Raw genomic sequence first — 16315 nt, forward strand, 5'->3', positions numbered from 1 at the left:
TCCTCTTTCTCAATCAGACAGGATTTATGTAACCACGTTCCTCGATTGTAATTAGTCAAATTCCAATTGTCAAATTCGTGAATAATATCTATCTATCTATCTATCTATCTATCTATCTATCTATCTATCTATCTATCTATCTNATCTTTGCATCAACAATAAAAAATGCGCTTTTTTTTTCCTTTTTCACAGAGAGAAGCCTTTTACAAATTTATATATATATATATCTAACAAAACAAAACATGAAACTACACTGCAGAGGTAATCACAAAATTCATGAGTGTATTATTTTAAATTTTTCAAAGCCATTAAACTAGTATGCCTGGATGAAGAAAAAAAACAAAACAACTTTTTTTTAAAAATATTTCTAAGGGCCATAGCATGTTTTATAATACAACAATAAAACAGTCAACTATAATACTGTCTGTTCATTATAACAATATGGATTTTGCAATTTATAGCACGGTAAAATTTTCACAAAGGTTTAAAGATATAAAATATTTGTAGCAACAGCATACTTATGTACACGTAGAAAAATAATCAACTACAAACTCAATCCTGTATCAAATAAAATAATTAAATCTTTAAACATCTGAACAAAGCAAAGATATATATATATATATGTATGTATAATCACATTCTATCTTAAATATGTTTTTAATTACCATTTTTTACCAGACAGATGGTGTGAATGCTAGATTTTTTCCGTCTTTTTTTTTTGGATTTGATAATTATTTATTCCCAAGATATCATGATGTAAAGCGTTTTTATATTCTTCGTTAATGCGTTTCATATTTGTTTATAATTGGGACCAGATATTTTTACTGCATACTCTGAGTCATCTGAGAATAAAGATATCAAATGTTTACAGTTAAGCTTCATGTTACAGTAAATCAGCCACTTATGTTAAAAACAGATAGACATTTTCCGCTCAAACACGTGTTTAAAACAAGGGATAGAAGTTACACAAAATTCAAAGTTTTTCAAATTTCGTTGAATTGTCAGATTTTATTTAAAATAATCAAGGATTTTTGGAGACTGAAAATACTAATCTTAAAAACTTTAAGCTTATGTAAGCGAGCCAAGTATGTTAAAAACAGATATAGATTTTTAGCACAAACACATGTTTAAAACAAGTGACAAAAGTTACACAAAGTTTGAAAGTTTCTCAAATTTTCTTGCATGTTTACATTTCATTTAAAATAATCAAAGAGATATGGTAATTTACATCAATTAATTTACATTTTTCAAGGATAATTAATTTACATTTTACAGGGAAAAAATAGAAAGGAAGAAAGTACTTGCAGTAAATGTGCAATTAACAATCAAATTTCAGTGTTATTAAGGCGGCAGATCGTTTTCAGATTATCCTTTCGGAGGTTTAGGCTTTTTCATGCTTTTGGGAGTTGGCAACTTTTTCAAACTATCACCAAACAATATAAGATGCTTCAACTTTGACTGTCCACACTAATGTATACAACGAAATCCTCAAATAATGTCTAAAAAGGGGAGATAAATATTAATAATACCCCTTTTTTTCTCGAACTGGTCAGAGTGTTTGCAGACATCCGTCATTTGATTAAAATAAGCCAACGTTTCACTGATATAGTTATAGACATACCCTCCATCATCTATGGAATTTCAGTAGTTTTAAAAATTCTTTTTCCTGGAGGTAGAGAAAGCTATGTATTTTTAAAAAATTAGAATTTACAAAATTGTTTGCACCACTACACTTAAATAATAGTCATGGCCTTAAATTCTGATAAAAGTTTAAAAAAATTTTTTTATTTAATTTTGACTTTAAAATTTCCGATCTAATTCAAAACCCCACGAAAAATTAGTTTGTAGAAATCTTAAATGTCGTCTGGCTGAACTATAACACTGAATGATATAAATCAATCAATTGTCGCTTGAACCATTCTTATTGGACGATTCAGATTCACACCCGAATAGAAACGCATCTCAATTGGTTATTATCTGTAACTCGCTGATCATTGATGGGTTTCCAGTAGGCAGATATGTAAAGTGACGTCAGATTAGACACCTGTTTGGATGTAGATTAAATTTAAATTGCATTAATAAGACGTGTATTTTTTAGCTCACATTTAATATGATTTATTGCTGGAAAGTCAAGGAAAAATCTTTGATCACCAACTGAGCATTTAGACCAGAGAAATAACCAGCCTTCTGGCTTAATTTAGACAAAGCATTCAAAAGTGCAATGATCTTTATTATTAATAACTTTTTTATGAAAAAAAAATTCAGATAAAGGAAACTACAGCTGAACATAGTGTGAAAGACGTCCCATATTTTATTCTTCACTCGAAGTCACAAAAGTACACTTTGTCCCATTCCTAGCCAAGCAGAAAGAAGAACAGATTGGGCTAAGTTTTTTTTTTCCTCCCTTTTTTTTTACTTAAAGGACTCAAAGAATGGGAAGAAAAAATTGCTCTTACTGTATGCCTATCATGGCATGCCGTAGTCTAGCAACGTCTCTTCTTTTTCGTACCTTCCCATCCTACGGTCCGGTCAGACTTTTATCATTCTTTGCTAGTTTTGCCAGAGGCGCGTTTTCTACGTGACCTGGATGAGAGTTGAGAAGTTTTTCTTCTTCTTATCTACTCTCTCAACCTTATTTGTTTATTTTTTAGCTTTTCTTCTTTACCCGTAGAGGTTTACCCCATAAAACTGCTCTTTTGTTGCCCGTATAGAAGATATTCTTGCTGTTTGGTTAGCAACCGATTGAACTGGACATTGAAAACTTAAAGTAGTAATTCAAAGATTTGAGCCTAAAAAAGTTTTTTTTTTTAATTGACTGAAGCCAGTAAGTTTAAAAAGTAATATTCCAAATAAGTTCAACAAAACTCTCGCTTCTATTTCAATGAAGCAATGGAAAATACTTTTATGGGTTAAAAGGAAGGCAATACTGACAATACTTTCATTATATGACATAAAAAGATATTCATCTTTTTATGTCATATAAATGTCTTTTTATGTCATATACTAGGTAGGTAACTTTTTCAAAGATTCAAAGAGTTATTTCAAAATGGCAAAAGATCTCTACTATTAAAAAAAAGCTGGTTACCACTTCAAGAACTAAGAACAGAAACTTTAAAGAGCTGAGTATTAAAAAAACTTTTCATGGGCATATATTGTAAGGGATATTTGGTTTTAGGTAAGTGATGGATGTAATGCAATGACAAAGTTATGATTTCTCTTCAATCATCAGAGCTATTTAAACATATAATAGATGCAGTCAATTTGGTTCTAACTATTGTTTTAATTTAAAAGTGAAATTAATGTTTATTTTTGAAATACAAATATATCATATATATATACATAAATATGATATATTGCATATATAATATGTACAAGCAAAGTTTATAAATTAAATATAGATTTTTATCTATAGTATACCAAAACTAGGATTGGGTGAGTGACCTATTTCAAAAATTGCACTTGAACTCATGCATTACTCATTTCAAATGGATATTTAACGTATTTAAGTATGATTCATCATTCAATACCTTTCGATGTGAATACGTTCGTAATCTGTTCGACAGATTTTAACGAAATGAAAGCTATGGTCTGGTTTACAGCCTGTGACACTTAGGTTTCTTAAATACCCTTAGTTTAAAAGGTTGCTAAATACTGATTTGACAGTTTACTGATTAGACAATATTACTCAGTTGCAATTAACAATTTGTGTCACTTACCTAAATTGGGCATCCATTGATAAAATTGAATATTTTATGTCTTGCAAACCAAGAAATATTTTTTTAAGTTGAAAATGTAGCCCGTTTCTCCCAAGTCAAAAACAAAACTAATAGAGACCAGGATAGTTTGGTTGGTAGGGCACTAGACCCAAGTCCAAGAGGTCATGAGTTCCATCCCCACCTGCCGTGACTGCTGCACGTTAAATTTGGACACTCTCAAAGTCCCCCATTTTCCCATAACAAAGCTGGGGTACTGATCCAGGAGTTTTCTTGTCTTCTTGATTGGTTCAAAATTGCAAGGCTACGGAGTTGAACATTACTAGTCGTAAACCCAAAATTGGGTCAGCTGTTCAACGACGGTTATAAAATATGAAATAAAACAAAACTAATACATTCGTGAATATTTTTTTTAGTTACAGTTTAATGTTAGGACTAAACGAGGAAGCAAACTCCCAAGCGGTCATTTCCTTGATACTCCCACAACAAGCTTCACCATGATTTTTAATTTCAACGTTATTGTTTAATTATTTTTTCTAATATCCTTTTTCACGATTTCCACAGCATCTAAGATGAAGATACTATTTTGCAACACTTTATGCATAAATAAGCAATCAAATAGATCTAAGCAACTCTGAAATACAGTACAGTCAATCTATTTCTGAAAATGATCCAACACTAAAAACTTTTGCAAAAAAACTTATGAAATTCTACAAAATCTAATTATTTTGCTGTAAATTTTACACTCTAAGATTTCAATTTTAGAAATTTTTTTTCTCCACGAAAATGAAGACTGGTTATTCCATTTAACTGTCCTCGGCATTTATTACGTCGAAACTAATTCATGCCAATCAAAATATGTTAATTATTTAAATATTTTTGTTTTGATTTGAAATCATGAGATTATGATATTTATAAACAAAAAATGGAGTCAACACTAGAATATATTCACTTGAGTTTAGCTCAAATACACTGCTATGTATTTAGGTATAAAACTAAATCGCGACAGAAAAAAAATTTCGCCTCTTCTTTAGAAAATTAGTTAACTCAATATCAATTTTTTGACATTTTTTGACGTGTCAGCAACATGTGCTATGCCAGTCATTAAAGGGTTAAACATACATTGTTCGCGACAAGCATATCCAAAACACCATGTTGCAACAAAATAACGACAAAGAAAGTCATTAATCAGAGGGAAAAAAAAATCCTCAAAAAAATGCCCATTTTAATCTACTTAGCATTCCAATGCTTTTACTTCTCTTCAATTTTATCATTATTTTTGGATTGTTTTTCTTCAAGTACTGAAGATATCTCCCAAATCTGAAATGGTAGATAATTTCTCCAAAAGACGACACCGTGCGAAATCCTTTCCAGAAGTTAACAAAAAAATAAAAAATATAAAATGAAACTAAATGACTTCAGGGTGAAAAACGATTTCCTTTTCTTTTTCACTTTTGATTGCTAAGACTATCGAAATGGGGGTGGAAAGAAGGGGTGACCAGAATCAATGCGAGTGGCCTATCGCATCAAAATCGTGTGACATTTCGATTCTGACAAGTCTTCCATGAAAAAAAATTTACGACATCCAGCAACAAAACAACTCCACTCCAAACGATAACGAAGGAACCTAATGGCGTCACGTACGCAAGTAAACAGTAAGGAAAGGGTTGTAGAAAGATAACTTCTCAAAAACTAAAACAGTAAATAAAAAAATAAGATCTGACATCAGGTAGGGGGGTGAATTACGTATTATTTTTTTTCTTCGGCTCTTTTATGGTATGTTCTGGTATGCATTTCTACTCAGGTGCACTGAACTGATATGTTGACCCCTCCCCCCTTCCTGATTGTGACTTGCGGTATAGTTTTTCTTCTTTAATTTAAAGCAAGAGTTCTTTTAGAGTAAACCAGTTTCAAATACATGTGTGGGTTTTCTTTTAAGGGTAGAGCAGCTCGTAATTTTCCATTGAGGAAAAACTGTGGACACACCTCTTTAACTCCTCTTCACTAGCATCTTTTTCCTTGTTTATTTATTTATATTTTACAATTCTCGCCCTGACTTTTAAAAAAAAGCAAAATCCTGAGCCCTGAAGAATTGGTTTGAAATGAAACATTGTTATCTTTCCCAGGTGCAAGGTGTTCCAAATGAGATTTATTCGGCGAATGCTATAATGGCAACTAAATGTGTATTGCATCCATAAAAAGAACCGTGTCATTATTATAAATGACTATGGTGTTTTTGAAAACATGCAAACGTTGAATTATAAATCATTTGTGGTGCATTAAAGCTTTTGTTTTATTTAAAGCTGTTTTTAATGCAATCGTGAAATAGAAATTCTCAAGTATGTTAAAAGGAGTTGATAGTCCTATGGTCGAAGAGCAAGATCTTACCAAGCACAAGAGCTATTATGCTCTCATATTTTGTATAATCAAACAGTGATATAACATCTATTTACTACTAGCTTTATTATTTACTATAGTCAAATTTACCATAGCCATAGCCAGATAATTCTCAAGTACGTTAAAATGAGTTGATAGTTTTATGGCCGAAGAGCAAGATCCTACAAAGCACAAAAGCTCTTATGTGCTCATATTGCTGTGGAATCAAATGGCGATAAAACATCGATTTACCACTACCTTCATTATTTACCATAGCCAGATTTTTATGATTTCTCAAAAGTCGATGAAAATTCTCTTATGTCACTAAAAACGAACATCAATAGGACAGTGGTTTAGGCACAAATCTGTCCCTTGAGTAATAGAGTTTAATCCTGGTCGCATTTGAAGCCCACCCAGCTTCAGGTCGACGAGTACCAGTTCATCGTGGAAGTAAAAATGACCTGCCTGCTAAGTTGACCACATTGACAACATCATTCAGAATTGTAGAGCTTCAAAATTTATGACCACACACTAATCCACAACGACTGTTGCGATAATACTTTTCTTTTTAATTTGTCAGAATTATGCATACCTGCCAAATTTTACTCATTTGGCGTAAAATTATATTTCTATATTTTAAGTGGTGGTAAAATGAATGCTTTTTATCTATTCCTTGCATTTATAACTTAATTTATAATCTTTTTGACCACCACTATTTTTTAAAAAATTAAACACATATATAAGTATGCAATACTGTTGTGGTAGTCCGCATAATCTCCCTCAAATTACAAAGTATGTGTCTACCTAAAATTATAATTTAAATTCCATATTTCTACCACTAGGGAAAATTAATCTCGAAAGGATTATATTATTTGTGTAATAATATGGGTATAATTTATATAATATGGGTATAATTTATTTCAATTTGCTGCGTTATCATTTCCATATATTGTTCTAGAAATATTCAAGTTCATAAAGTCATGACATAAAAAGATATTTTAGATATTGGTGCCATTGGTAAAAATATATTTAAGATATTAGTGCTATGATTCGAAATTCGAGGGTTCACAATTAAACAAAAACGTCGTATTTTCCTTAACTTCACCATTACTACAAAAATAAAAACTCAGCAAAAACTTATATAAATAATTAAGTTCAGTGAATTAACAAATGGATTAACTTTAATTTTGTTACAAGTTATGGCAGTCAAATTTTTAACCACACTCGTAATCATCATTATGCAGACGAAGTTGCTCCATATAAAATCTAACGAGATGCAGCAAAATTTTAAGTTGCAAGGCAACTAGCAATGCATGTATCATTCAAAGAAATTAACTTCACTTCTCTGGTCTGATAACGTTACATCAGTGATCCCACCTGCACTGTCCATTTGAGCAGATTTTGGACGTAATAAAAAGTTTCTCCTTAAAAGTTTTGTGCTAATGATGACACTGGGGAACAAATTATTATTATTATTATTATTTGCATTAATGTAAATGCTTGATCTCACCTAAATCGGGTGATGTGATTTCAAATCTAAAATTAATTTTGCTCTCGAAACAACGAATACTTTTTAAATGACATTTTCTGCATATTTTTGTCAAAATGTACAAGTTGAACAGTAGATTGACCAAGGAAGTCATTTTGACTGCTTTTTAATTTCAATTAGCAAAACAATGATGTATATATAATGACACAATTTCTTAGAATCTTGTGACTTTTATAATTATTTTTATTGTTGATATTTACTAATAACTTGTTATATAGGTGAAAATAGTATCAAAAATATTAAAAATTAATTTTAAACAAATTTCTTTATACATTAGTTATTCTTTTACAATGCAGTCATTTTGACTGCTTTTGGGCGATATAGGTATTTTAGTCTCTCTAATGTTAAAAACGATATTTATAACAAGGGTTTGCGCAAATGTTGTGAACTTCTAGGATAATTAGGGCACATCATCAGGATTAAAAATGCATAAGAATCCTTGTCCGAAAACCATGTTGGTTTCTTTACGTAGTAGTTGAAAACGACATGCTTCCTTTATGATTCATTTTCAAGCACCCGAAGAGACGGTCATGATAGAAAAGTGCCCCTAGTGGCGTACGAGGACATTTCCGGACATGCATAAAGGTAAGATAAACACTGGTCTTGTAGGAAACATTTTTTATTCAAATTTATGAAGATCTAGATATTTGTCAGCTGGATCCTTATGAACCAGGAGTTTTTATTGATACGGAAAGCATGGATGAAAATGACTTAGAGCCTATTATTCTATTCTACGCGTGCAGAATATTGTTTTTAAAAGTAATTTTAAGGATGATGAAGTGGAAAATCAAATCCTAAAGTCAAGTAAAAACAAAAAAGTATAAGTCCAGTTATAACATCGAATAAGAAAGTGAAATTTGCTGTGGCAACGGAAATCAAAAAGCCTGAAACAATTTTGTAAAAATTGTCACGAATGCATGAATTGTGCACCTCTTGAGATATTTTATAAATTGTCTCACTGCTGAATCATCTTATACAAATCTTACGTCACATACTTCAAGTTTTTGTTTAGGTACTATTTTTCACCAATACAAGGTACTATTACTAACAATATTAGGTGCTATTTTTCACCAATATAATTATAATTAAACTATTCAATTTCATTAAATGCATAAGATTTTTTCTAAAAATTATTTTGTTAGGTTTACTTGTAAAATAAACTATGATGAGCCAGATACCTTGTATTTAGGCTTGCTATCAAAATCGAAATATAAAATATTGGTGGCCCCTTTTTTTTCCCCCTGTCGAGTTTGGATGTAGCTGTTTTAAAAATATTAGTTTTTCCCTTTATGGAATTTCAATTATCCAAACGAAATGTCTTAACTCAGAATTCTAATTAATTTTGTCAAAAATCAAATATACAATAAAAAAAAATTTTAAAATTTGTTCTTAGAAATTTGTCAAAAATTGTCACATTTACCTCAATCCGATTTGATTATATTCATGTTGGGTTATTATTATTTATTCTTCAATTATTTGATTTAATTATGAAAAATACTTTTAAAACTACTTGTTTTATGTGAAACTATTCAGGAATCAAAAGAAGACTATAAAATAAGTAATTTATATTCAGTGCTCAGAACCTTGAAAATTCTTTTCAGCGTCACGAACATCTGCATTTATCTAAGCACTTCATTTATCTTTCGGCAAGCATAAAGACGCTTTTATCGTATGTTATTTAAAATGTAGCCACTTTAGAGGTTTTATTCTTAATTCGAAAATTATATAAAACACCCTATCGAATTAAAAACAATAAGTTACATGTATCCTTAGTACGCCTGGAGCATGGTAGCGATATAGTGAAGTTATTGATAGGAGATGTTTTAGAATACAGTGCACGATTTTCGAAAAGATTTTATGGTTGTTAAATTTCACTTTTTTCTTGCATCGTATTTATGAGAATCAAACTACCTCTTTCTTTTCTTTTTCTCCTTTTTTAAAAAAAAGAAAAGAAGGAAAGAATGCTATTGAAATCAGGAAGTGCTTCCGTGGCATGTTTGAGTTTTTTAAAGATGGGCGACTATGGGGAATAAGTTGGTTTTCGAAAGTTATGGTAAGACAAGCAAAAATAAAAAATAATGACTATTGTAAAGAAAACCGTAATTTCCTATGAAAATGTTGATGACACTGATAGCGAAAAATGTGAAATTTTAGACTACATCGGTTGTAGTTGTTGTAGTTGTAGTTCATTTACGTCGCACTAGAGCTGCACAATGGGCTATTGGCGACGGTCTGGGAAACCTCCCTGGTGATGATCCGAAGACATGCCATCACAATTTTGGTCCTCTGAGGAGGAGATGACACCCCTGCTTCGATTAGACTACATCGGAAATTTTCGATTAGCCCTTTGGCTACTAACGGGACTCATTTGTCCCAACAAATGTTTAAAAATTACTAATGGACATATGTATCCCACCATTAAGTACAGCCGGGACATGTATGTCCCAGCCTCTAAATTGATAACCGCTTGTCAGAAAAATCCCAAATACTAAATTTGCCTTATTTGTTACCTATTTTGTCCTTTTGAATAATAAACGGGACAAAAAAATCATTTTTAAAATTCGCAGTCAAAGGGTTAAGCTTTTGAGATAAAGATGCATCACACTTGTCACAATTGTCCCAAATTGAACGGTTTTTTTTTCAGTTCATTCCGTTAACAAAATTAAACCTTCAATCAAGAGCATGTATAAGTAATTTAAACATTCTTTTGTAACTCAGTTCAGTTTAAACTGTTTTTCATCACAGTTTCGCTTAATCTTTTAACAATGAATTCTTTAAATCGTATGTGATGTAGCTGCATCAAAGCCTTAATTTGTTTTCTCGCGTTTCGCTGATGGGTTTAACAATTTTCATTGTCTCTGAGCATGCATTACAAACTTACAGGAAATATTTTTTTCACATAAATTGCTTTTAAGTACTTTTTCATATTTTTAAGCCTACTTTAGAAGGAGTTTTGGGCAAGATTCAGAAGAAAAGTCTTAATTTTGTTTGATTTAATTTATTTCGCTCGTATTGGAATGCGTGACACAGATGTTGTCGCAAGTTGAGACATAATTTATCAACAAAAATCATAGACACTAAAGTTACACATTATTTCTGCATCAGACAACGTCCCTCTCTATTTCAACTGAAAGATCCCGTAGAGCAGAGTCTCCAAAGTGTGGTACGCGTACCCCCAGGGATACGGAAACAGTTTAGAGGGGGTACGCGTTCTTATGCAAAATATCTTACAAGAAACGAAAATTTCAAAAAAATTTATTTAATGACAAAATTTACGATCACCATGAAAATTTACGATTGCGTATTTTTCTATTGGCTATTTTTTGAAGAGTTAACAGTTAATAATTAGTGATGTCAACAGCCAGTTGTGATTTTTAACTTTTGTGCAATTTTTTTATAATAAAAAATATATTCATTTTTTTATTAGTGGTACACAGTGCTACGAAAGATTTAGAAAGGGTACACAAAAGTCATAAGTTTGGAAAACACTGCCGTAGAGTATTAGTAAACCATTCTGTAAGGGTGTTACCTTGCCGCATAAGGACAATTGCATGCTATTCTGCAAAAGATTGAGATGTTGGCTACTGTCTGCGTTCATCATATTGTCAAACAAGGTGTAGTATAATGTTCATCAGCCATAATTGATCATTTTACGCTGACACTTTTGGCCAAAATCTACTGTTGAACTTGGGCAACCAGTGGTAGACTGTACGCCTCGATAGTATTTCGTTGATGCATATTAACACCATGCAACAATAGAGTTCAGTACCCAGTATCCCCTCCGTTCAATGTTGACCATAATAATCACCTTCTCAAGTTGGTGTCCATAATCTCAATGACAGGGACGAAAAGAATGGGTGCTGTGTCCTGTATCCTTTCGTTCACCTGAAGCCAGTGCCCTCTGTGCATTGTACGTAAGTTACAGCCGTCTATCCATAGATTATCTCTGCCTCACCTTGATAACATTATAAAACTTTACATAAATTCTACTTAAGAATGCTTTTTGAATTTAAATTACTGAGTTAAATATTAAATATTCTTAATATATTTGATAAGATCGGGACTAACATATATTTATATTTTTGAAAACATTAGCACCGTGTTTAATGCTCTCTGCGATAATGTGAGATGCACAAATATATTTAAACACGAGGTTTCCTAGTGTTTGTACAAATTCATGACATTACAAAACCAGAAGACAAATACAGGGACATTCTAACTGTGAAGAAGACGATTTCGTAAGTAAATGTAAACGATTATATGTCCTCAAAGTAATGTAGAATTATAGTTTATGAGTAATGATAAAGGTGGAAAGCACTTTGCTCACAATGGATATACCCTTAGATGTAGATCATCGTCAGGTAAACACTCACCTAGTGCTTCCAGCAAAGTTAATTTTTGGTTCGTTCTTTTTAAAAAAATATTTTTAAAGAATACATAAAAAAGATAAAAATATTTTTGAGGAATATCTGCCAGGAAAATAAGCTAAAATCTAGCCGGTTAGGTAGATTACTCCCTCGTGGTCAATTCCACGTTGCATTAGACATTCACTAATTTGATGTCAATTTTAAAACGAATTCTAATCCTGAGACAATATCCTAATTTTGGCATTCGGATTTTGTCCAGTACGCAATTCCATCTTTCGCGATTTTGGCAATCGTGGTTTCGTCCAAATCTTAGTCCAGTTTGTCGGAATTTTGCCCGGAAATCTTTTTTTCTATTATAACTATTTAAGTAATCTTTACTTTTACGGATAACATATTAAATTATTCCATACATACAAAATTTATTTATTCTAAAAACAAATATACTAAAATTATAACTTAGAAACGAAATAGCATCGAAAATAAAATCGCACTTCACTTTTAAGCAACGCCAAACGAATACAAAAACACTTTTAATATCTCTAGGAGATGATCTAATTCCATTCTTTAATAAATAACACATTATTTTCTTCGATATCGATACAAGAAACAATTACAAGCACCTTTAATTCACCCTTAATGCCTCTAAACAATTTACAACATAATTTATATCAAGATGCACAAGAGTTTGGTAATGATTAATGATTAATGCGTATTTTTTCCTGTAGCAATATATCCGTTTATTTCATATTCCAAGCACAGACATGGCCCACCGATAGGGCCGACTGCAACCTTTATATCGGTGGGGAGTGATGCAGTAGTTTTTCATGTCGCCCTTGGACGATATAGCCAGGAAAAGAAACCGGTTATTACGACGACGAGAACCATCACCTTTCTCTTCCGCGAGTTCTCCTATGAGTTTAACTTCGGACGGCCTTCGCGACTTCGATTTTGAAAACTTTGATAATTTTTTGTTGGTTCATGTTGAATATTTGAAGGTTCAAGAGGAAGTTTAAGCGGTTCTATTTTTGGTGCTTTAATCATCTTTGTAACCTTCTGTGAAATTGATTAAGCTTTACTATATTTTTGCCACTGGTTGAAGGAACATGTAGTTTTATTTAACTAACTTAAAGGAAAATAATTTATTATTCTAAGTGACACAAGCTGCATAATTTATAAATAGCTCCTTTCTTTCACGCAATCCATTTAAAAATTAAAAATAACACAGCTACTCAAAATTTGATGAAATGTAATTTCATACATACATATATAGATAGATAGATATATTTTATTTTATTTAATTACCGTCGTTGAGCAGCCGACCCAATTTTATGGGTTTACGACTACTAATGTTCAACTCCGTAGCCTTGTAATTTTGAACCCAATCCAGAAGACAAGGGAGCTCCTGGATCGAGTATTGGGAGAAATTTGAATTCGTGGAGAACTTTTTGATGGAGTTAACCCGCTTTTGTGTTACATGGAGAGGAAGATTACGAGAACCCCCCATGGTTAGCCTAACGGCAAGGGGACTCTAAACCATGATCCGTCTACCACTGAGGATATTTTACGTCAGCGCTGCGATCGATGCAAGCTGGATGTGGAATTTGTATCGATTGGGATTCGAACCCTGTTCGCATCACTGGAAAGCGAACGCTCTATCCCCTGAGCCATCGCGGCTCAGATGGATATAGCACAATAAATAAACACAAAAAGGACAAAAAAGAAAAAGAGAAAAACGAAGAAAATTAAGAAAATCAATAAGTTTTATTTAATGCGCATAAGCTGTAAGTATATAGAACTCATAAAATAAGTTCAGAATGTAGAGAAAACATGGAAAAAATTACAGAATAAGGAAAAAAAGAGAAGAAGAAATTTATTTAAAAAAAATATTATTCTAGCATTGATTGAGCTCAACAGTTTATTAATATAAATGTTTACAATGACTTTAATTCTTCTCAACAGTTTATTCGTTTGAATGTATGTGATCACTTCTTCCTCAACAGTTTATTTTTATGAACGTAAACGATTACTTTATTTTTCTTAACAGTTTATTCGTTTGAATGTATGTGATCACTTCTTCCTCAACAGTTTATTTTTATGAACGTATACGATTACTTTATTTTTCTCAACAGTTCATTCGTTTAATGTATGTGATCACTTCTTTCTCAACAGTTTATTTTTATGAACGTATACGATGACTTTGTTTCTCTTAACAGTTAATTCACATGAATGTAAATTATCGATGTTTAGTATTGATCGTATTAATGCATAAAATCACTAAATTCTTTTGAGACGGTTAATTAAATGAATTTATGCTAATAATATTTCTCTTTTAGTAATTAAACTCTACTAATGTATAGTATTGCTGCAATTTTTTGAGATATTAGATTGAACGAATATATGCGCTAGTTATTTTTTGCAGACTAATTCGATTACTAAAATACATACGACAATTCTATTCCTCTGAGCTATTAAATTGTATGAATGTATGAAAGGTTTTTTGTTTGAGAAGTGTATAATTATTGCAAAAATTTACTGATTTTATCGCATGTAATCAATGACTGTTTCATTTAGTCAATTTAATTGCATGAATTTATACAAACTGTTCATGTTTTGAGCAAACTATCTTTGGTTGATTATATGTGAGAATTACTTTGCTTTGATGAAAATTTTGTCTAAAAGAATTTTTATTAAAGGAATGCAAATGGTGACTATATTCTTTAGAGATGTTTGATTGGGTGAATCTTCTAATTAACTTAATATACGATATTATACAATGATTATTTTTTTCCTGACAATTTAATTGTATAAATGCATATGACAATTATTTCTTTTGATTGAGTAATTTCATTATATGAATGCAAATGCTAACTATTTCTTTTTAAATAATTTGATTATAAATTAATTTCACGTGACAACTATTTCTTTTGAGTAATTTGATTATATGAATGCAAATGCGAACTATTCCTTTGTGAATAGTTTGATTATATAATGCATATGAAGCCTATTTCCTTTGAGTAATTTGATTATATGAATATAAATACCAACTATTTCCTTTTGAATAATTTGATTATAAAATTCATCTGATATTTTTTGTTGAGTAATTTGATTACACGAATGCGAATGACAACTATTTTTTTTTGAATAGTTTAATTATATAATGCATTTGGAACCTGTTTCTTTTGAGTAATTTGATTATATGAATAAAAATACCAACTATTTACTTTTTGAATAATTTGATTATAAAATTCATCTGACAATAAATATATTGTTTAGTAATGTGATTACATGAATGAGAATGTCAACTATTTCTTTTTGAATAATTTGATTATATAATGCATATGGAACCTATTTCTTTTGAGTAATTCGATAATATAATGCATATGGAACCTATTTCTTTCGAGTAATTTGATTATATGAATATAAATACCAACTATTTCTTTTGGAATAATTTGCTTCTTAACTGCATATGAACAAGTGTTTCTATTGATTAATTAGATTATATCAACGCAAATATTAACTAATCCTTTTGAATAATTTGATTATAAAATGCAATATGACAACTGTTTCTTTTTGAATAATTTTTATATATAATAAATATTGTCATATTTATAATAAATATGACAAATGTTACTTTGGTGTAATTTGATTCTAGTAATGCTACAGCTGTTCCTCTGAGTTCTTTGATTGTATGAGCGCGAATAATTATTGTTTTTAATATTTAATTTGAATGCAGAACGTACTTAGTTGTTTTTTTTTCAAATAATTTGTTTACATAAATGTATACAACATCATATAATATTTGTACTAACGTACACTATAATTTATTTTCCTTGATGCGCATGATAGCAACATTCCTCAGAGCATTTAGAAGCTAATAAAATACCGATTTTACTAAATTCCTAGTTATTATCCAACAGTAATATAAAGGAAAGTGTATAATGCAACACAAATACACTAGAAACAGATTACGTGTGCATCAGACAGAACAATGCTTATTAGAGCATAGAGTTCGTCCAGATAGCATATAAATAAATAGATATTCTCTTTTTCGTCTAAAAGAATGAATGAAAAATAGAATCTTTCGAAAAAGAAAGGAAGAATAAAAAAAAGCAACCGAATGCTCTTCAACCCCGAAGTAGTGTCAAGGAGTACGAAATTTCCATGGCATTAGCATTTTTATGCTAATCTTTCTAAGGCTGGAAGCTAATTGAGTAGAGGAAAGGGATTTCCTTCAGACAAGAAGAATTTTTATCCCTTTTCTTTTCCTTCAATAATAGGAGAGGAATTCGTCCTTTTCCCCTACTTTTCAC

The sequence above is a fragment of the Parasteatoda tepidariorum genome, chromosome 9 (assembly GCF_043381705.1).
Source record: "Parasteatoda tepidariorum isolate YZ-2023 chromosome 9, CAS_Ptep_4.0, whole genome shotgun sequence".
NCBI classification, from domain to species: domain Eukaryota; kingdom Metazoa; phylum Arthropoda; class Arachnida; order Araneae; family Theridiidae; genus Parasteatoda; species Parasteatoda tepidariorum.